Source organism: Cydia strobilella, chromosome 8 (assembly GCF_947568885.1).
Source record: "Cydia strobilella chromosome 8, ilCydStro3.1, whole genome shotgun sequence".
Lineage (NCBI taxonomy): Eukaryota > Metazoa > Arthropoda > Insecta > Lepidoptera > Tortricidae > Cydia > Cydia strobilella.
Window position 1 is genome coordinate 17,625,239 of NC_086048.1, and position 22,338 is coordinate 17,647,576.

Here is a 22,338-nt window from a genome sequence, read left to right on the forward strand (position 1 = left end):
AAAGAGGATATAATAAGATAGAGCGGTACTGTCATAGTAAATTTTGTAACCACTGTAAATTCACTGCCATCTATCGACATACTTTAAAACTAAAAATGAAGATTTATAAAAATACGTTAAAATGTATTTAAATATGGATAAATGATTTTTTTTATTTGCATTAATTATTTTTATATGATTTTGACCCACGTTATTTCACTGATATGCGTTAAAATTATAAATAACAAACGAAACCGTCAACGCCCTCTATACGAGAGTAGGCCCAAACTAGTGGTGCCATCTGATCGAGAATCAAAAATTTCGTGATTTTCGGGGCACGTTTTTTCCTTAGACTGTATCCATCTATTACGGAGTTATATCTATCTTTTTTTTTAATGATGTATAGGCAGGCGTTTGACCACGATCCCACCCGATCTTTACAATAGTATACCTATAATGTTAACCAGGGAATGAAAGGCACTCATTTCAGTCGAGGTAATTTGGCGCTCACGCAGCTAGAGCGCTAATAGTCCGAGGCTGAAAGGGTTGGCTTTCACACGCGATTATTGCTCTGCTATGTTAACACTTTACTTTTAATTCTTAATACGAGGAAATCAAATATTAGGGGATTAGTAAAATTATTTGTTTCCTTCTAGTTGCGCATGAGGCACAGAGAAAAACGCTACTCTTCAGCCGTAGAGCCGAAACGTTTGATCATACATTTAATCACTTTCTGCCCGCTTGATTGAGAAACTATGGCCCAAATTTTATATTAAAGGAAAAAATGGAACTAGTTACACGTCCGGCAGGATTTGAACCCGCAACCTCCATTCCATTTTTTCCTTTAATATAAAATTTGGAGTATCGCTCGCAGACGTATCTGCATGTTAAAAAATTGAAACTATGGCCCATTTCCAGAGAATGAGAAATGACGAATTGTCGAATGACCAAGCTGTTCTCGTCTGCGACGGTCCAGTGTAAACACGGGTTGTTTGCAATGCTCTTACTGGTTTGTTATTCTGTACCTGTTTGCGCCTAATTTTCCCGAGAGTATTGCAACGTGGCCGTAGGTAAAACAGTCGTTGTGTTTAGTAATTTTCAAGCGCATTTTACAAAAGAGGCTGTGGTGATTTGGATAGGAAGTATAATACATGACGTAACGTGTTACGTGACATCGAATATCAACACGTTACCTAGTGTATTCGTATTCGCCAATTTGGGGAAAGCCCGCAAGTGTGAGTGTATTCACCAAGATTACAGCAAGGTCACGTATCACTGGGTCAGTCGTAATTCAATTACGGTATTTGTTCGTATTGTGGGCAACATAGGTTTTTGCGCAGTTTGTAAATCACTACATAGCAGAGTTGGACGTTATTTAGATAATTTCTTATGTAGATAATTATTTCAAATAAAATAATTTCAAATAAATTTATTCGAAGATGCACAGGACAGCGGATGTCATTCCAGATCTAGAGCAGAGCCCAACTGGGGGAGTACCTCCACCTTACAGAAAACCGCAGCCAAATAACACTAGACCCTACTCATAGTGTTGTGTTCCTGCCGGTGAGTAAGGTTGCCAGAGCTCAACGAGGGAGAGGAGTGTTAGGGTCGGCAACGCGCATGTAACTCCTTTGGAGTTGCAGGCGTACATAGGCTACGGAGACTGCTTAACATCAGGCGGGCCGTATGCTTGTTTGCCACCGACGTAGTATAAAAAAAAAGATAAATTCATTCACAAATAGTGCGTTGACAACTTTTTTATTTAGATAAATTATCTAGATGAAGATAACTGACCTTGTTTGTTATTGAAGTAAGCTTATTATAATAATAAAATTTATATAGAATGTCACGTCGGGTCAAACCGTCACACTGACATTGCTCATAAAATCAGAAAATTAATGTTGCAATTTCATAAACGCTGCAATGTCGTCTTCTACATGACTGTACTACTGACATTCATCTTTTATTTAAAATCCCAACTAATTTACCTACATAAAAATGAAACTGATCTAGACAAATTCAAAATAATAAACGACGGATTATTTAGTTATTTCAAATAAAAGATGATTTAGTTATCTTCCCGGTTATTCGTAAATAGATAATTTTTGCCCAACTCTGCTACATAGTATAAACCGAAGTCACTTTCCGCTGTCTGTATGTCTGTCCCTATGTATGCTTAGATCTTTAAAACTACGTAACGGATATATTGCTACATTAGCTCGAGACACTTCTAATTTGATCCGATTAGAGCCACCTGGTGCACGGTGCACGCCACTCAGTTCAAAAGCAGGTTTTATGATAATAACAAAATAATGTACCTAGTGCTTAAGTTCACTTTTAGGGTTACATACCCAAAGGGTAAAAACGGGACCCTATTACTAAGACTCCACTGTCCATCTGTCCGTCTGTCTGTCACCAGGCTGTATTTCATGAACAGTAATAGCTAGAGAGTTGAAATTTTGCACAGATAATGTATAAAAAGTACGGAATCCTCGGTGGGCGAGTCCGACTCGCACTTGTCCGGTTTTTTTAGAAAAGATATCTCCTCTGTTATCCTTGAAATATTATTAAATTTAAACAACAAATAAACACAGAATCCTATTTTCAATACCGAAAGAGCAAAACTTGATTCTTTTGACAGCTTGATGCATGACTGATAAAATTATCAAATTGTTATTAATAATTTAAGCTTCTATTAGAATCGCAGTTCGTTAAAATTGATATCGTTTTTCTATTGCTTTTAGTTGAATGTTAAATGCCAAAGTCGCAATTGTTGTTAAGTAAACAAACAAAAGATGGCCTTGAACTGTTACATAGTAAAGTGGTATTTTATTATCATTTTAAATGTCTCGCTTCCGTATAATTCGAATAGTTTTGTTGAACGTTTCATTGTTTCGTTTCGTGTTGAAAGTTTTATATTTTTATAATAACAGCATAAACTGCTTTAAATTTTAAACCTAGTAGTTTCGGAGATAAAGGGGGGGGGGGTCGTTTTTTGGCTATTTTCTTAAAGAACTTCTAAATGAGCTCTTTAATTTGATATGTAACACGATATATTTTGAAAAACTTTGTTTTCAATTTTCTAATTTTCCAAAGGTGTGCCCATGTTTAAAATTCATTTGTTTACGTTACATGTCCGTCTTTGGGTCACAAACTTACACCACCTACTTATTTTTCAACTTAATTGGTCCACTAGTTTCGGAGAAAATAGGCTGTGACAGACGGACAGACAAAGGTTCTGTTTTCCGTTGTTGAGGTACGGAACCCTAAAAAATTATGTCGGCGATAAATAGTTTTCTGTTGCGTTGTGGGATTAGGTGGATTCCAACGAAACCGCCGAAACACCACAGCCTTCGGCCAAATGTCGCGAAATGATATCTTCTTCGGGTTCACAGACTTTGGTCTCCTTTCTGAAAAAAAATTGGTTATTTTATTTCCATGTTTCTTATTTATTAAGCAAAACCCATAATTCATCTCGCCCTTTTTCCTTATTACATTATGGTACCAAATTTCAACTTAATTGGTCCAGCAGTTTCGGAGAAAATAGGCTGTGACAGATGGACAGACAGAGGTTCCGTTTTTCCTTTTGAGGTACGGAACCCTAAAAAAACATGTCGGCGATACATAGTTTTCTGTTGCGTTGTGGGATTTGGTGGATTCCCACGGAACCGCCGAAACACCACACCCTTCGGCCGAAAATCGCAAAAGACTTTTTGCTCTCCTTTCAGAAAAAAATATTGTTTATTTTATTTCCATGTTTCTTACTTATAAAACAAAACCCATAATTCATCTCGCCCTTTTTTCTTATGATTACATTATGGTGTAAAAAATCGCTGACACGTGATATTTTTGGCAATTTACACTGTGGTCCTAATATCCCCCACAAATTCGCATTACTCAAGCTTAATTTAATTCGTCATTTGTAACATTTTTGTGAACATTCATGTACATATATTTTATAATTGAGTATAATTTGCATTAGTCGTAGGTGGGTGCAACATTGCTAATAGCTAAATTTGGCGATAAAGACTTATATTATAAGATATTTGGTTCGATCGTATTGCCTTGGAACAATAATTGAAATCCTTTATATAATAGCCTTCATTTGAGACTGCTAACATTTTTTAAATTACATTAAATTTAACTACCAAACCTAACCTAAATAAATAATTTTTATTCTATTTATATAAATATTTTAGACACATAACGTAAACTATGACATTAATATGACACTCATATTTAATAACGATCTACTTCGGTACGTCATAATTCAAGATTCCATAATATATCAGTTCACCCTAAATCATTTGTCAGGTTAGAGTCTCACTTCACATGACATCCATGGGCGAAATATGACGGTGCATTTTATTTGGGTAATACACAGATTTACAAAAAGGTTTTGTCTTGTGTACAAAAGTTGTCAATTTTAATTACAATACTTCTCTGAGACTGAGACATACATTTTCTTTATTAGCCTATGTGTGTGTCCCACTGCTGGGCAAAGGCCTCCCCTCTCCCTTTGCAATCCTCCCTGTGCTAAGCAAGATCCCGCCAATCCCGCTGAAAGGCATCCAAATCGTCCCGCCGCGTTGGGATTATTTTCATAATTATTCTGAAGTTTAATTAAACGGAGAACTAAAACTAACCCTCTTCACTATTAAACTATTCTCTATTCGATGTTCGAGCCCCGTAACTGGCGCGAAGTAGATAGATAAATAGATAATATTTATTTCCGATTAAAAATTTACATGTTATTTTTCCTTAATAATAGCAGATATTCACAAAAAGATCGTCAAATGTATACAAACGAAAATTAAAAAAATAATAGAGCGACCTAGCGACATAAAAATAAGTCAGAAAGTAAAAATAATTTGAATCGATAATGTCAACGAAAACATAAAAAATATAGAAATCGAATTAAAATGTCGTAAAACTTAACTAAAATCTAGTTTGGTAAATGTCACTAAAGCTTTTCACATTTAATGGCTAAGACTCAAAGTTTGAGGCTGAAGCTTACCCTTCCGATGATCGATTGATCCTCGATGTTTTAGTACAAAAAACTATAGGTAAGTATATGTTTTAAGATGGGGGTCCCTTTGTTTGACATAATTATTGAATGTCATAATGTAATGATTGACATATTATCATTAGTCATAATTCTGAAACCGTTAACTTTTCAGGATTTTCCTCGGGTTATCCTATAGATAGGTTAGGTTAAGTTTGTTTTATGGCAATCCTGAAAAGTTACGTGTTTCTGAGAAAAAACAAATTATGACTAATGACAATATGACAATCATTACATTATGACTTTCAATAATTATGTCAAACAATAGAGACCCTTTAAGATGACCTTAAAAACCGGTCATTTGTGAGTCGCGGTCCAAGAGTTCCTTATATCACAACAACTTTTTATAAAGATTTTGTTTATGAGATCGATGCACGCTTGACCTTGTTTTAGGTTTTCCCGTAATTTATAGGTCTTTTCGAGGGTGGAACTTTAGTTCCGCCACTTTGTACTTTTCACATAGCCAGTAAATTTAATTTTATATTGTATAATATTTTGATCACTACGGTTTCACTCACTATTATTTTTAGTCGCTTTTGGCGACATGTTTCGGACTTACACCTCACACTCGCACTCTTATTTCTATGTAAGTGCACGGAGTAGAGCCGCTGCGGACTCTCGTGCCTGAGGAAGGACTCCCGAAGAGTCCGAAACATGTCGCCAAAAGCGACTAAAAATAATAGTGAGTGAAACCGTAGTGATCTAAATATTTTGAAATATGTCTCACGATAGTTTAATCTCTTTTATATTGTATTTTGTAACCATGAGATAAAGAAGGTCCGGGTTTTGGACAAAGTCTCAACTATATTGTGAACTAAACGTGTCGATCGAGCGCAGTTGATCACGACTTCTGCCGGCCTAGCTAAGGTGACAATCGCTATCGCTTCGACAACGAAACGCTTTGTGTCTCTCTATCACTCTTCCATATTAGTGCGACAGTGACAGTTGCGTTTCGATCGCTACGGACCGTAAGCGATTGGCATGCTGGCTACGCGGCCTGTTCATATTGTGCAGTCAACATCAATGATGTACTTATGTACGATACTCCTCTATAATAAAGGCTCAATTAGACGATGCGAGAACTGGCATGCGACTTTCTTTACATTTCGGTATTTGATTGGTCGGGTGAAACGGATGATGTACCCTCAATAGTCCGCAATGTAACGCAATGTAAGTCCGCAAAAAATTTTCGGCACTGTTTGTCTTCACTGTAGTCCATCTATTGTAACTTTCGATGTAATGACTGTTTGTTGCCATAATAAAAAAAATAACGCATGCAAGCTCGCGCGCCGTCTAATATGATCCCTAAGGCAAAAAAAAACATATTTTTGAAGTTGACTGTGCATTCGTGACTTTTCACTATTGCTAGGTCTTCATAGTAACATTATTATGCGGTGGAATGAGATAGCAATATCACTTGCTCCCGCTTGCGTCCCTTGGACTGGCCTACGCTGGGTCATTGTGTAGGGGAGCCATAAGGAACGAAATTAGCGGCGGTCGTGACTTTTAATTACTGTCATCATGCCTAATACGATGTCTCTTGAAGAGGGTCCCCAGCAAGCTCGGTTCTTCATACAAACGTAGTTCCGCTCTCATTTTAAAACGACTAGCTAGTTTGCTCTGAAACTTTGTAATTACAAAAGGATAAGGTATATCTATGTATGTAATTAGTTTATGTAGCTTCAGATACCATAGTTAAAACAATACATCGAATTTAAGTTTTTCACACAAAACTTGTTATTGCTCTATTTTAGCGGTTCCTAACCTGGGGGTAAAACTGGCATTTTACGGGGGTATATACCTATCTATAAGAAAAAATATTAATAATTATGAAGGAGGGGTAACATCGAGTTCCCTAGTTAGTCAAAGGGGTCACAGTACTAAAAAGGTTAGGAAGCACTGCTCTATTTCGTTTGTTTTATAAACTGGAGCTATATAAACTAATTTTATTACAGACCTAGATATAAGTACCTAATTTCATTGTATGTGCAAAGTTTCATTACAGTCCAGCACATAGTTTTAAAATGAGAACGGAACTCCGTTTGTATGGGAAGGTGCAATTCGCGGCCGAGCTTGCCGGGAACTTGAAAAGCAAGTGAATTAAACACCAGTGAGCTAGTGTGAAGTGAACAGCAATGACATATCTAATCATAATTAATATAATTATTTGTTGCGTAAAGAGTTCCCAAGAGGTATTGGCACTGTACAGTTTTATTTTTTCTAAAATGTTCAATCAAGTTCGTATACCAATCGTGAAAAATGAAAAAAACCGCAGCACACTCATAATTGTGTAATGATGGGCTGATGAGCTGATGACCGGCGGCGGACGTGACGTCACAAGGTCGCTGAAATGCGCAGGTTCGCGCGGAAATCGCGGAAATTTTATGTTGTGCTGTTTTGTACTTGACCTGCGGGTGTCCTCTGTACGGTTTGGCGCAGTACGTGATAGCGACAAAAAATAAAACCAATGTAAAACCCGTGATAGACGGAGCGATAATAATAATATATTATAACGTAAGATACCGAAATACATCATAGTAAAACACCACGGGGTCCCCTTGTTTGACATAATTATTGAAAGTCATAATGTAATGATTGTCATATTATCATTAGTCATAATTCTGAAACCGTTAACTTTTCAGGATTTTCCTAAGGCAATCCTGAAAAGTTACGCGTTTTAAAAAAAAAACAAATTATGACTAACGAAAATGTGGCCAGCAATACATTATGACTTAAAACTTTATGGGAAACAATAGAGACCCAAGCACCACATGACAACGATACCAAAATATATACCGTTGTCTAGCACCATTGTGAGAGACAAAATATACCAAAATATATCGTTATATGCCGAGCTATATTATAGCAAGGTATCTTAAGATGCTAATTTTGGAATCTTTCGCTTGCTCGGGCGGCAATATTAGCACGAGCGGTTAAACAGCAACTTTGTAAAACTAATAACTATTAAACGATCAGCAACGTGCATTCTAGCAAAGAGGATATAATAAGATAGAGCGGTACTGTCATAGCAAATTTTGTAACCACTGTAAATTCACTGCCATCTATGGACATACTTTAAAACTAAAAATGAAAATTTATAAAAATACGTTAAAATGTATTTAAATATGGATAAATGATTTTTTTATTTGCATTAATTATTTTTATATGATTTTAAACTAAGGGCAAAGTATATAAGGCGGCCGTCAGACCTACCATGACATATGGTTCCGAATGCTGGGCAACTTTGAGGAAGCACGAGCAAAAGCTCCACACAGCAGAGATGAAAATGCTCCGGTGGGCAGGAGGCGTGACGCGCTTAGATAAAGTGCGGAACGAATATGTAAGAGGTTCCTTCAAAGTTGCACCAATAGCCGAGAAGCTCAAGGAGGGGCGACTAAGATGGTACGGGCACGTCATGAGGCGAGACGATAGCCACCCCGTAAAAACAGTGCTGGACATTAATAGCACGCAGCGACCAAGAGGCAGAGGCAGACCGCCCGCCACTTGGTGGTACACCGTCGAGAGGGACCTAAAAACCCAGAATATCCCATTGTTGACAACCCAGGACAGACTGGCCTGGCGCAAGCGCACAAGAAGGCCCGACCCCAAATGAAGTTGGGATTAAGGGCAGGAAGAAGAAGAAGAAGATTTTGACCCATGTTCTTTCACTGATATGCGTTAAAATTATAAATAACAAACGAAACCGTCAACGCCCTCTATACGAGAGTAGGCCAAAACTAGTGGTGCCATCTGATCGAGAATCAAACTTTCTTGATTTTCGAGGCACGTTTTTTCCTTAGACTGTGTCCATCTATTACGGAGTTATATCTATCTTTGATTCTAGTATAGTAGAAGTAGTAGTAGTAGTAGTAACGCCCTTGGAGCCATAGGGTATGCATTGCCACCGACATGGTATTAACGCCGGTTTATTTTTATGATTGAGGAGGCAAACGAGCAAACGGATCACCTGATGGTAAGCGATTACCGAAGCCCATGGACACCCGCATCACCAGAAGGGTTATAAATAGGGAATATTACGCGAAACTGCGCAGGGGGCGTCACTACCACAATCTGAGGGTCTATCGCGAAGCAAGTAAATCTAAATTTTGTTATTTAACATCTCTGTCACTTGCATATTCGAGCGAAAAATAGGCAGATGCGAAATTTCGGATTCGCGTTTCCCGGTAGGTCCTCTGTAAACAAAACGCCTTGATGCATCAATGTCATGTTTTAATATCACTGAAAACTTGTCAAAAACCTGTTAAAGTTACAGTATGTATAAGTTAATCTATGATTTACTAAAGCTTCTAGTGCTGCACTGGTGGCAGAACATTGCAGTAATATCCCCTATTCGATTCGGTAAGTCCAGTTACCATAAACCGTACCGCGCATGCGCGACCTTGCCATTGTTCCGGTGCGCGCGCGGTAATAGCTGGCCATTGTCAATTCGTCATTTATTGTTTTTTTTTTCAATTAAAGCCGGTTTTTAGGGTTCCGTACCCAAAGGGTAAAAACGGGACCCTATTACTAAGACTCCGCTGTCCGTCTGTCCGTCTGTCACCAGGCTGTATCTCATGAACCGTAATAGCTAGACAGTTGAAATTTTCACAGATGATGTATTTCTGTTGCCGCTATAACAACAAATACAAAAACGTACGGAACCCTCCGTGCGCGAGTCCGACTCGCACTTGGCCGGTTTTTTATTTGCCGCGATTTGTTTGTCTAGAAATGAGTTTAGTTTTGTTTTTCCTTATCGTAGCGCTTTCTTAGTTCCACTCTAAAGAAACCAGGGGTCCGCTTTTCACAATATAAATCCAAGAATAAGCACAGGCACGGACACCACGGACACTGATATTTGGGCACATTTTAATCTTGTAGTTTTTTTGCGTCAGATTATGATAAAATTTTGTAAGTTTGTCAAGCTTCTCATTCTGGGTGGAATAAATATTAAATCGCAATTCGGGACCTAAAAAATGTATGTAATTTTGCGTTGAGTAACGAAAGCCGGTTTAGGCACGTTTGGAAACTCAGAGGAAGATTTTTTAGAGCATACGGTGAAATTGTACTTACATTGTACAGAATAGGGAACTACGTACATACTAAAAGTACGGTAGTAGAAAATAGCACATTACGATACAAGTGTGAAAAATAGGAAATTACCTATTCGCATATTATCGTACAACGTTTTATGGCCCTTTAAGTTTTCGACATAACTATGTACTATGGCAACTGCGTAATGAGCTTATTATCGCACCAGTGCGTAAAGAGCACTTTTCGTGCATATGTCGATGGTTTAAAGGGCCATATGTACTGTTAAACTGTATGATACACGTGCGAATAAGTAATTCGCAACTCGTGTCGATTTAAAACACTCCATGCGGTCGTGTTTTCCGCACTTGTATCGTAAACTATTATCGGTTTTTGTAAGTGTTGTTACAATAATGGTTACAAAAAGGACACACAAAGGCTTATTATTGTAAATCACCGTAGCTTGCACCTGTTATGAAATACTGAAACAAACCGTCGGAAAACTCACAAGCGCATTGGATCGAGAGCTCTTTATTTATTAATCTCATTTGCGGGCGCACACATTGTGCGCTGTCTTGTCACATAGACCTATGTCGTACTGAAAACTGTGGCGCTTACGACGTTTCTAACGGCTACGGTTAGGTTGGTTCTACTCTTCAAAATGACTTATGGTACATTGAGAACTGTGGTGCTCACAGCGTTTTATAAAGTCAATTGGTTCTTTCTACTCGATACATGCCGATGTATCTTACTTACAGAACTTTGGCGCTTATGACGTTTTAACGGTTAAATTAAATTTATTCAACTTGTAAAACGATCTATGTTACATAGAAAACTGTGGCGTTTACTACGTTTTAATTGTTAGTTTAGTACAGAAATGTTTTCGTAATGCTTTTACGCCTTTATACTCGGTGATTTATCAAGTTTTTGCCACGCGAAGTATTGGAACAGTAATATTATCTTATGTCCGAGACATAATAATACTTTGTCAAATTATAATATGTAGGTACGTTTGAAGTTATTAGGGGACAGACGAAAATATATACATATCCCGTACAGTAAGTGCCCCAATTTAAATACCCACGTCGCCATACTAGCTGAACAGGAAACTGGATGTTAGGCTTAGAACCGCAACCGCAAAAAATGTAACGTACGGCATGCTTTATAGCGCACGCACTTAAAAGACTGAAACCGCAAGAAAAAAACCGCATTGCGTTCTAAGCCTTAGTTAATGTTTATTATATTGTTAGGGTTAAAATCATGCTGCGGAAGAGTGCTCCAGTGTTCCTGTGGCCTCGCCTTATAGCCCTGAGGCGGCCAAGAGGGGTTTTTAGTGGGTAAACCGTGGGTCCCATGAGCCTATGCGGGAGTCCCACATAACCATCCCAGGCCCGTCTCCGCGCGTGGGTGGTATGCAAAAAGCGTTTTCCCGTCTATAAAAAAAGGGTTAACACGTTCGCGGACGCTCAGTCACACCTGTTGGACACCTAAATTTTGTATGGAGATTTTGGGACTGTTATAAGCATTCCCGTCACTACAGACATATCAATTAGGTTGCTATATGACGCGTTATTCTATGCAAGTCGAATGCTATGCAATCCGCGTCAATATGAAGTATACTTTTTATATGCTATGTGACAACAAATGCTATACAATTCGAATGCATAAGCATGTCTGTCACATGACGTAGTCAAGATGTAATTCTATGTGACACCGCATGTTATAGCATTCATTAATTGTGCTCAACGGCTGATACTTTTGACTTCTAGAGGCGAGATTATTGCTCTAAAGACTCATTGCTTCCTCCTACAAACACTTTTATACTTTCTTTCTTGTTCCCTCATTGCATATCATCGTAAATATGTGTCCACGTGCGCCATTCCAAATACCTTCGACGTTCATTCGACTTAAACTTATGCGATTCCACAACATCATGCGTTGGAGACCGCATAATATATCTAAAGAATCAAAGGGCCTGCTCATGGCATGCCATGTAGAGCCGAGTTGCAATGTTGAGCTCTCTTAGTATGAGGAAGTTTGTTCTTCTAGCTGTCCAAGGTATACGCAGAATTTTACGCCAACCCAACTTCTCGAAAGCGTCAATCTTTGCCACATTTCACTTTTTGAGTCCTCTGTGCGGCATCGCCATGTTAAGTCCTGAAATTAAAGTTCTACCGCTTTTCCTGCCAGGCTGATTGATGATGATGATTTACCCAAATTTATATTTATTTTTGGATGCATCTGCACCAAACACAAGACGTGAAATATACACAAAAGTATGCCATAATGCTTGTCATAAGGGGCTTACCTTGTGAGAGGTGGTCATCGAGCGCTAACAGGCTATAATTTCACAATTATATCACCAAAACTATGACTACTAACGTAATTACTTGAATAATAGGTATACACATTCATGCCTCACTTTTTTATGTTAACCGTTATCAAAATTTGGTTGTAGTGCAATAACGAGCAAGTACACATGTTTGTTCATTAAAACACAATCAAAAACTTGAAGAAATTCTAAGAAAAACATAATTACGATATTATAAAAATCCATAAATATAGCGATCGCGCGCGAATTTCGCCCAAATTGCACGTGTCCACTCCCAGACGCACCTGCTGGGCTACTAAGAGAATCCCATACAAAGGCGAATGCTATAGTATCCTATGCGAATGCTATAGCATCCGCGTCACGAAAAGGGGGGCACAATTGCAGACGTCACAGCATAATTTTTAACTGCGATAAAACTATGTAATATGACAGTATGCCTTCTGTGACTCTGGTGACTGGTAGAGGAAATGTTGGTGAATAATATTATACTGTGACAAAGCGGATTGGTAAGCATATCAACCCAGAAATTTAAACCGAAAAACGGATTCAATAGCATCCGCGTCACCAGGAGTAGTACAAAAACGGATGCTATGCAATCCGCGTCCGCGAACGTGTTAAAATCATAACTCTCCTTTTGTCTTGCCTTAGTGGGGTAAATAGTTTCGTTGATGTTCGAAATAGTACGGTGAGTACCAAATACATTTGAAGTCGGTCTATTACACCTAAAGTCGGGGGTCAAAAAGTGACCGAAAAAACCTCGCGTGATTTGTGCACAAGCCCATATCTAAAGCGTGCCTGCAGGGGCGTAGCTAGAGGATATGGCGCCCGGGGCAGTCACCAAACTTGCGCCCCCTGACGACTGACAAAAGTTTCCCTGCTGCTGCCTTTTGCCCATTTTGGCGCCCCCCCCCTTGGATAACGCCCGGGGTACTTGGCCCCTCTGCCCCCCCCCCGTGCCTGCTTTAAAAACACTTTGATATATCAGCGATAACGTTATGAATTTGATGTGTCAGTGTCAAAAGCGTCATTTATTCAACCAGAAACGTCACTTTTAACACAAATAGATCATATCCATAACAAATCCATATCAAATTCATAACCTGTTGACTTCCGGTGCGAGCGCCATCTTGATAGTCACGCCTTGTGATTAATTCCTTTGTTTTTTGCTCATTAATATTGTTTATAGTGTAATATGGATACAGTAAACTAATGTGATAGTGTGCAGTGAATGGAGACTCTTATATCTTTAAACGAGCAATTCTTGTATAAATATATATATATATTTCGGGTATTTCGGAAACGGCATAGTACTATTAGTTATTCTGTGGAAACGGCTCTAACGATTTCGATGAAATTTGCTATATGGGGGTTTTCGGGGGCGAAATATCGAACTACCTAGGTCTTATCTCTGGGAAAACGCGCATTTTTGAGTTTTTATATGTTTTTCGAGCAAAGCTCAGTCTCCCAGATATTTAATCTTGAAACGCGTTTCACCGCCATTTTGGAGTCAACGGCCGGTAGTCCACGTGCTTCTTGTAAAGTCCAGCTATCGCTTTACAAGAGCTAATAAAATCACCGTATACTGTCTTGTACTAACCGTACAATTTTAGTCGTATTTAAATCTCCTAATACCTTGACACTGGCGAAATAGTACCACAGGACCGAAACCATTTAATTTTAAAAGAATGAATGAATCATAACCTGTTATAATCAGGATACGCCTCCTTGACTTGATCATTTATACATACTTATGTTTACCATAAATAGAATGAAACATAAACAAATAAGCAGATTTTATAAACCCTAGAGTGCACTTAGAATCCACATTTAAACTAGGTTTACTGTGACAATATTTTATTCACTGCACTCTCGGCAAAAAGAAACAAGCAAAGCACATCAAAAATTAAACTTCTTTATTTCAGATGGCGCCACTGTTCACCTTGTAGTTGTGTGGGTGTTCTACTAACCTTAAACAAACGCGTCCAGCAAAAAGCAACTTTATTAAACTGTAAATATAGTGTAAAATCCATTGAGCGAAGAACTAGATATTTGTTCCCGTATTGCCTACGTAATAAGGCCTATCTTCTAATGTAGATAAATGAACGAAGTCGAAGAGGATTCTTTTTTTTATTGTCGTGTCATCCTGTAGGATTGTTTGCATTTCCCTGTTGTCTTATCGGATGTTTTCTGTTGCCATGGAACCGTCCTATTGGTCTGAGTAGGTCTGAGGTTTTCAAATCGTCGGGATATTTTTTTAAATGTAAGTATATAGTAAGTAACAGCCAGGTTAACAGCATATTATCTCGGAAAGCGACATTAGGCTAAGTGGAACTGTGGGCTGTGGATATATTATGTTGAAATAGTGATTCGCGGGTGGTATTTTTTGTTTGACATTTCAGACATTTCATCATCGTTTCTTTTGTTCGTTTTACTGGTTTATTTGCCAAGTTATATTCTATATAATACTATATACAGGCATAAGACTAACTAACTATATGACACTATAAGTTTTCATCATGTCAAACTTATGTTACGAAGAAGGAAATTAATAGAAAGAAAAACTATCAAAAAGTCAGATACGGAACATTGGCTATGTGCTAAGTGCGTGATGGGGCAAAAACGTCCAGCGTGGGAAAATGTGAATTTTGTTTCTACGAGGGGAGGTATAAATATTCGCGGAATGAAGTAGGAGGAGGTAAAATGATACAAAACCTCTTCGCTTATCTGGTATGAGAACTCTTTAGAAAAAAAAAATATCAATGTCAATTCAAAACCGTCATTTGTTTTAAAGATATCGCTCTTCAAACAATTTATTTCGGAATAAACGTGCGACTATGGAGCAAATTGAATATCGTGTCGTGATCAAATTTCTATCGAAGCAAGGAAAACCGCAATTTATCGTGTTCATCTAGAAGAGTATTTTATTGTGAGATCATTTGTGCCATGTGCGTGTTATATACTACAGCAACTGCCCGCTTCGTAAAATTCGTCTTCGTGGAATGATGATAATAATCGTTAAAAGCTACCCTTCTACAAATAAATGCTTTTGACTTTTGACTTTTGACCTTCTGTCCTTCCCCGGGCCTCGAACTATTTCCGTATCAAATTTATTTTTTCCGGTTCAGCGGTTTAAGCTTGAACAGGTAACAGACAAACTGACAGACCGAGTTATTAGTCTGCATCTTCTCAAATGACTTTTTCGCCTAAAACGGTAATCTGGTAAACGAAAGCCATTGTTCCTTTTATGTGAGCGGTCGCCCATTGTGTGCGATTGTCTCTGACAATGGCACGCGCCGTAGCACGAGCTCAGACTCAATGGTACACAATGGGCGACCGCACGCAGAAAAGGAACAAAGGCTTGTTTAACAGATTAGGGTCTTTGGCAAAAAAATGCAGACTATACTCTCGCATTTATGATATCATTAGGGATTTTCTAACGTAAGAATCTTAAGTATAACTTTATTAGTACCAATATCAACAATCATAGTCGGCATTGATATAATCATTACTCCATACAAACCCCAATTACCACCATCTCACTTTCATTGTGATGGATAATAAACAAAAAGACTACCTCCTATAGAATAAGCATTAGAAAACAAATACGAATACTCGTGGTCACTCGTGGTGGTAAAGTCCTACTCAATACTCATCCTCTTACCTCATCACATTATGTATAATAACTGCCAATTTTTTTCTATATAACTAGTATAGTAATAGTAGCGTAGTAGTGTGGTAGTAGTAGTAGTTTTTAGGGTCCGTACCCAAAGGGTAAAAACGGGACCCTATTACTCCACTGTCCGTTTGTCCGTCTGTCTGTCTGTCCATCTGTCTATCACCAGGCGGCAGTTGAAATTTTCACAGATGATGTATTTTTTGTTGCCGCTTTAACAACAAATAATGAAATAAATATTTAAGTGGGGTTCCCATACAATAAACGTGATTTTTTACCGTTTTTTGCGTAATGGTACGGAACCCTTCGTGCGCGAGTCCGACAACGGTTTTTTAAAAGTATTCTCGGTCATAAACGCATACGCCACTGACATTAACGGTAAAAGCGGTGGTGAAAATAAGCGTTTTCATTGATGTTAAAAGTGCAAAAATTCACTAGTCTAATTCGAACGTACATTTGACATCAAAATATAGTTATCATTCGCGTGTGCATTTCACTCGTACTTGTCCCTGTATTGCCGCAAGCAAGACGCACATAGGCGAATGATAACAAAAATACATCATTTAGATATTACTTTAGATATTACTTCCACCTTCATCAAACATCTCGGTGAAGCCATCGCTGACCGGTGGAATAGATCCCTTAGTGTAGTAATGGGCTGGCTAAGATCCAAAATTATGATTTCGATAATCCGAGCCACCAGCATGTGTATTCGTGAGACACGGCACCGACCGTCCAATATTTCTTCGGTTTCAATGACCCAACCCGTCTACCTCTACCCTATACTAGCGTCGTTTTCTTGTTGTTGGTTATTTCTGTTTTTTTTTTATAATTTTACATTTTTGATAAATAGAGATAGCCATGTGATTATAATAAAAAATGTACAAGGAATAAAATAAATTCATAAGCTCCATCTAGAGTGTGGGACAGATCACTCACACATGATACACATCTGACAATAAGGTACAAACGACTTGCTAATCTCATTACCACGTCGTGACGCGCTAACAAGCGCTTCTTGTATCACTTGTATTTTTATTATGGCTAATATTTGTTCAAATAAGCAGTTGGAATATGCGAATATCAATCCCAGTAATACAAGAAGGCTGCCAGTAACTTTGTGTTAGTCCATCATACGAAACAAGCGTGTACCATTGATAACTATAAAAAAAATTAAAAACCTACATCACAGCTGACGATGATAGTGACGAAACCTATATATCCCCTTGGGCCTTTAAATCTAAGACAGGCAGATAGTTACTTTCGCATTTATAATATTAGTAGGGATCGTAATTGACCGAGCGTTAGAGAAGGTCTCCGGTTCACCTTGGTAGGTATGTCCATATGCTTTCGTATGTCCGGATGGTCTCGTCTGCAGGTCGCAGTTTTCAGCCGATTCTAGTGAAATTTTGTGAGCAGGTAGATTTTTTTATTTTTTGTCTTTTCGTTATTTGAGAAATGTTCTAAATGGCGTTGTTGTCATTAAGGACTTACGGCCAGTACGCTTATGACTCAACGAAGTATTTTTTATTTTTAAATTCTTTCAAGCTTATCGCAAGGGTTCCCTATTGTGTTGCAGAAAGTTTTTTGACGTATTTTTGCATTGCATAATGTTACTTGGCAGAAATGTCGTTTGGCAGAATTACCTTTCGCATACTGCTTTTCGCATAATATTACTTTGCAGAATTTATTTTTGCATAATATTGTTTGGCAGAAAACGCTAACCTAACCCACTTAGAAAATTCTGCCAAATGAATATTATACGAAATGACTATTATGGCAAGTATATATTTATGCGAAAGTATCATTAGACTAAAAGTTTTCTGCGATACGTGTTATGCGGTGTATTTCTGACAAATAATATTTTGCCAGATGAGGGGAACCCTATCGGGAGTTCTACAGCTCACAAATCAACTAATTTTAGACTTTCAATTTATTTTACACGTAGATACTCTACGTAGGTGTTTTCTACGTAGATATATATTTCCGTTAATTACGATTATGAGATCTAATAATAATTACATTTACGTATATACGAGTAAATGTCATTTGTAACATAATACGATTGAATCAGTGGCAATACCTAACGTAGTTCCGCGTAATAGGATAATGTAGTTACAGTTAACAACGGATAATTAATGAGATTATTCTATTTGACATTCACGGTACCTATTTGATATCTAAATCGAGTTTAATAAACAGTGTGACAGTAAAATATAAAATTAATTTTGTATTTAAATAATGTCTGCTAGAGTCGGAAAGGTGGTATTTATTATGAAGCTGCTGTGAAATTCTGCTACGAGGGAGTTGCTAAGGCGGTTCCCTGAGCCAGAAGGCGAAAAATCTCTTTATATGATCATGTTTTTCTAAGAGGCGTTGATATTCTTAGACGTGGAAAAAATATATGTAGTTCTTGACTATATTATCTTTAATAACATAGCTTCCGATACACGAATTATGACACTTCGTTCGATATTCGATACAATTAATTCCCAAGGTAACCTCTAACTCGGACTTTTAATCAAACTTTACTCGGTTATTTATTTTGTGATACTATAAACAAAAAAAAAGAAGAAAAAACAATTAACTTAAAAAGTAAATTTCGATATTGTAATTTCATAGCTTTCGAATTTCGAATTTCGGTAAAGTTTTTAAAATAAATGAAAATCGACAAAATTCGATCAAAATCGACACTTGGCGCGCATGATCTTTCCCGTTCTTTCTTGCGAAATGTGACAGTGACAGCGGCAAACCGATGGAACCCTTTGTTTTTTTTTTATCTTATTTATTTTATAAGCCATACATCTTATGATTAAATCGGCTTAAAAATAATAACATTGTTACTTAAACTTTAGAGGTTACTTAAACAATTGGGAGTACTTGAGGAGTGTTTTTATAATATTCGAATCTAAGGTCCAATGACTGTATGATAAAACTTATAAATCTACCACTATATTCTGTAGTGAACCCTGAGCTTAAGATTTGATGGAAGAAGAAGAGAAGATCCCCCGCAGAGCACCGAGTTTCTTTTAAGAGATCCAACCTAAATTGTTCGTTGATTTTGCACTCGAGAACTAAGTGGAGGAGGTCCTCCTCTCTCTCGCACCGTGTACAGTTTGGGTCGTCTCTTTTTTTCATTATGAAGTTAAATTTGTTGAGTGGGATGTGATAAGTTCGGGTTCGAAAGCAGATAACTAATTCTTTTCTGTTGAGGTTTCGAGAGGAAAACCAAGGTATGCGCGGTGGGAACCCTTTGATTTCATTTAACGCAATGCAATACTCGACCTTGCAAAAAAATTTGTTGTTTTCTCAGGCTCTTTCCTTATTTGGCGGTGCGAATTTGCGAAATAGGTACAGTTAGGTATGTAATTTGTTCACCTTTTTTCCCCTCCCTCTTTTAGGGGTAGTCAAGAGTTAATGTCGTGGCTAGGGCATTTGATGAGCTTAGTACGATCCAAGGAACAACCGTGCCAAGCGGCATCGCCTGAGACAAAAGTGCATGCTCACTGCGCTTACTTCCCCTACTACTTATAAATATTTCGTATATTCCATAACCTTACGCCATGGTGTGACAGCCAGCCACTTATCTTGCCATTGCAATATCAACCTTGTACCCTACAAATGAAGTGCATATTCCAACTGTAGTAGTTCACTTTCTAAAGACTACACACGTGACAGCAAGGTCAACGGATCTGTCCCCGGATTCCCGATGAGAGCGAGTGTATCGCATGGAGAAAACTGGTGTAAGTGTGACTACGGGATGTTAAGAGTTTAATGGGAGCTGAGCCCCTGAGAGAATTTTATGTGAATATATAAATATATCCGTCGCGCTAATGAGGAAAATTAGTGCGTTAAGGACAACTGCAGCTTGTCGTCGGACTCGCCCACCGTACTTTTTAGTATTTGTGACGTTTTCAACCAAAAGGTACTACATTGTCGCTTGTTGATAAGGTTGATTTCTAATTGAAGCTATACCTATGGAAATAGCGCCTTACTGACAAGCGACAATAAGTAAACCTTTTGGTTGAAAATGGCACATTTGTTGTTATAGCGGCAACAGAAATACATCATTGAAAATTTCAACTGTCTAACTATCACGGTTCATGAGATACAGCCTGGTGACAGACAGACAGACTGACAGTGGAGCCCTAAAAACAAGTGTTTTTTATTTTTAAACGAAAAAGTACACAAAACATCTTTAGAATTAGTGCTACGTAAATAAATACAGATATTCTCGTAATAAAATTCTAAAAAGGATAAGGTTTAATAAATTGATAACATGTAGGTATATCACTTTGAATTCTCTGAACTAACGAACACCGGTAATTTCGATCAATGATTCAACTACTTTGCAATGAATCAAAGATTATTTACACTCAACAATGATTGTCAGAGGCGATGCACTCAAAACGTGATGAGAATAACAAATGCATTTAATTGACTTTTTTGCTCAGTGCCGTGATACGATGCGATTATTGTTTTTTCTTACACACGCGTGTACGCGACGCTTCCCTACTACTCTACCAACTAAACTGTTGTTTACAATAAGTACGTTTGAATACTCAAGCAACAATGTACCTTATGTTAATAAAACAGGGTTTATAATTAAATGAATTTTCAAAGGTTGTTACGGCAAAGTGCATTTTAAGCGCGATGGTATAATACTGAAAATTTTAAAAGACGTCCATTACTTGAACCTCGTACTTTGTATTATTTCATATTGGAAGGAACGCCGAATCAAATGTACATATGAAATGTACAAAGGATGTTGTACAGTCTAGAATTTAATTTCAGTATCATTTCGTACCTTGCCACAGTGACAATCAATATGGAAGTCGGGACCTCATACTATTGTCACTGTGGCAAGGTACGAAATGGTACTGAAATTAAATCGTCATCTTGTCAAGGCTCCCTGGTGAAATTACATGTAGCGTCTAGATCAAAAATTAGACTTATATTGACCGGCGAAGTATCGGGAGCTCACAAATAATACAAAAGGTAATCACGGTCTATATCCCGGTCAATATAAGTCTAGTGAAACTAACCGTGAATCATTCAAAACTCTAATAGATCAGAAATGTTAGCGTTCATCGCCTAGCACTTAAGGGCTAACTAACAGAACCACGTAAAATTTTAGCCCTTAATTATGTAAAGCGAAATACGCCGGTCTGGTGGCTCGTATCAAGTTCCCAACTTAGTTATAACTTGACAAAGTTATATTTAAGCCTGTCTAAGATATTTGAGAACTAACTTTGGTATCACGATACATTGTATTTGTAATGGTGATTAATATTACGTAACCGTACGGTATTGTACATTCACGGACTTAAATTATTGAGCCATCAAGGCGTTTGTCACACGTACCTATGCTGTAGAAGGATGCGGCAAATGTGTTTACTATACACTGGATATTTCATAGGGTAAGTATTGAAAAATCAAATTTATATCCAAAATTGCTCCGCGAGTTAAGTTTATGTTGATAATCGAAATTAAACTATCGTGAGACATATTTCAAAATATTTAGATCAATACGGTTTCACTCACTATTATTTTTAGTCGCTTTTGAGTTTGGTGGCTTTTGGTTTTTTTTTATGTTTCCGAAGAATCCGAAACATGTCACCAAAAGCGACTAAAAATAATAGTGAGTAAAACCGTATTGATCTAAATCTACAGAAAACTGACGTCATAATTATGACGTAATTTTAACTGCCAACTTGTAGGACTGGTTGTACCAAACCCGGTAATTATTCTATGATTTTTTGCTTGCGAAGGTATCACATTTAAGACCTATCCATAAGAAAACTTCCGTGAGTCACGTCTGTGTCCCGTTAGGTATATTGAAACGGGACACTCATGTATCTTAAATCGAAGATTGTTCGACATGTTTTGCTCCATAACGAAGAGCTTCAACGGGAGCACGCATTGGCGGACCGGTTTATTACCCAGTTAGTCCAGTTTGCTTGGTACATTCTCTTGGTCTATCACTGTCGACGAAGGTACGTTTGTCGTCACATTGTAGTTCACAAGGCTCATATTTCCATAATATCCTAAGAAGGTTTATTTAAACCGTCTAAATATTTAAACAAATGTCACTTGTCTTAGGATGAATACATTGCAATATTCGGTCCGGTGGTAGTACGTAAAAAGTGATGAAGTCATGGTTATATCACGATATTTAATGTATGTCGACTTATATCATAATGCCAAACGCTTACATATATCCACGCCAAACATAGAGTAATAAGTAAGAAAATAAGATGC

General features: G+C 37.7%; 1 protein-coding gene across 1 annotated transcript in view; it reads left to right on the forward strand.

Moving 5' to 3' along the window:
• Positions 1-22,338, forward strand: part of LOC134743746 (terminal nucleotidyltransferase 5C) — a 331,263-nt gene that overhangs the window by 54,155 nt on the left and 254,770 nt on the right. The window lies entirely within an intron of this gene.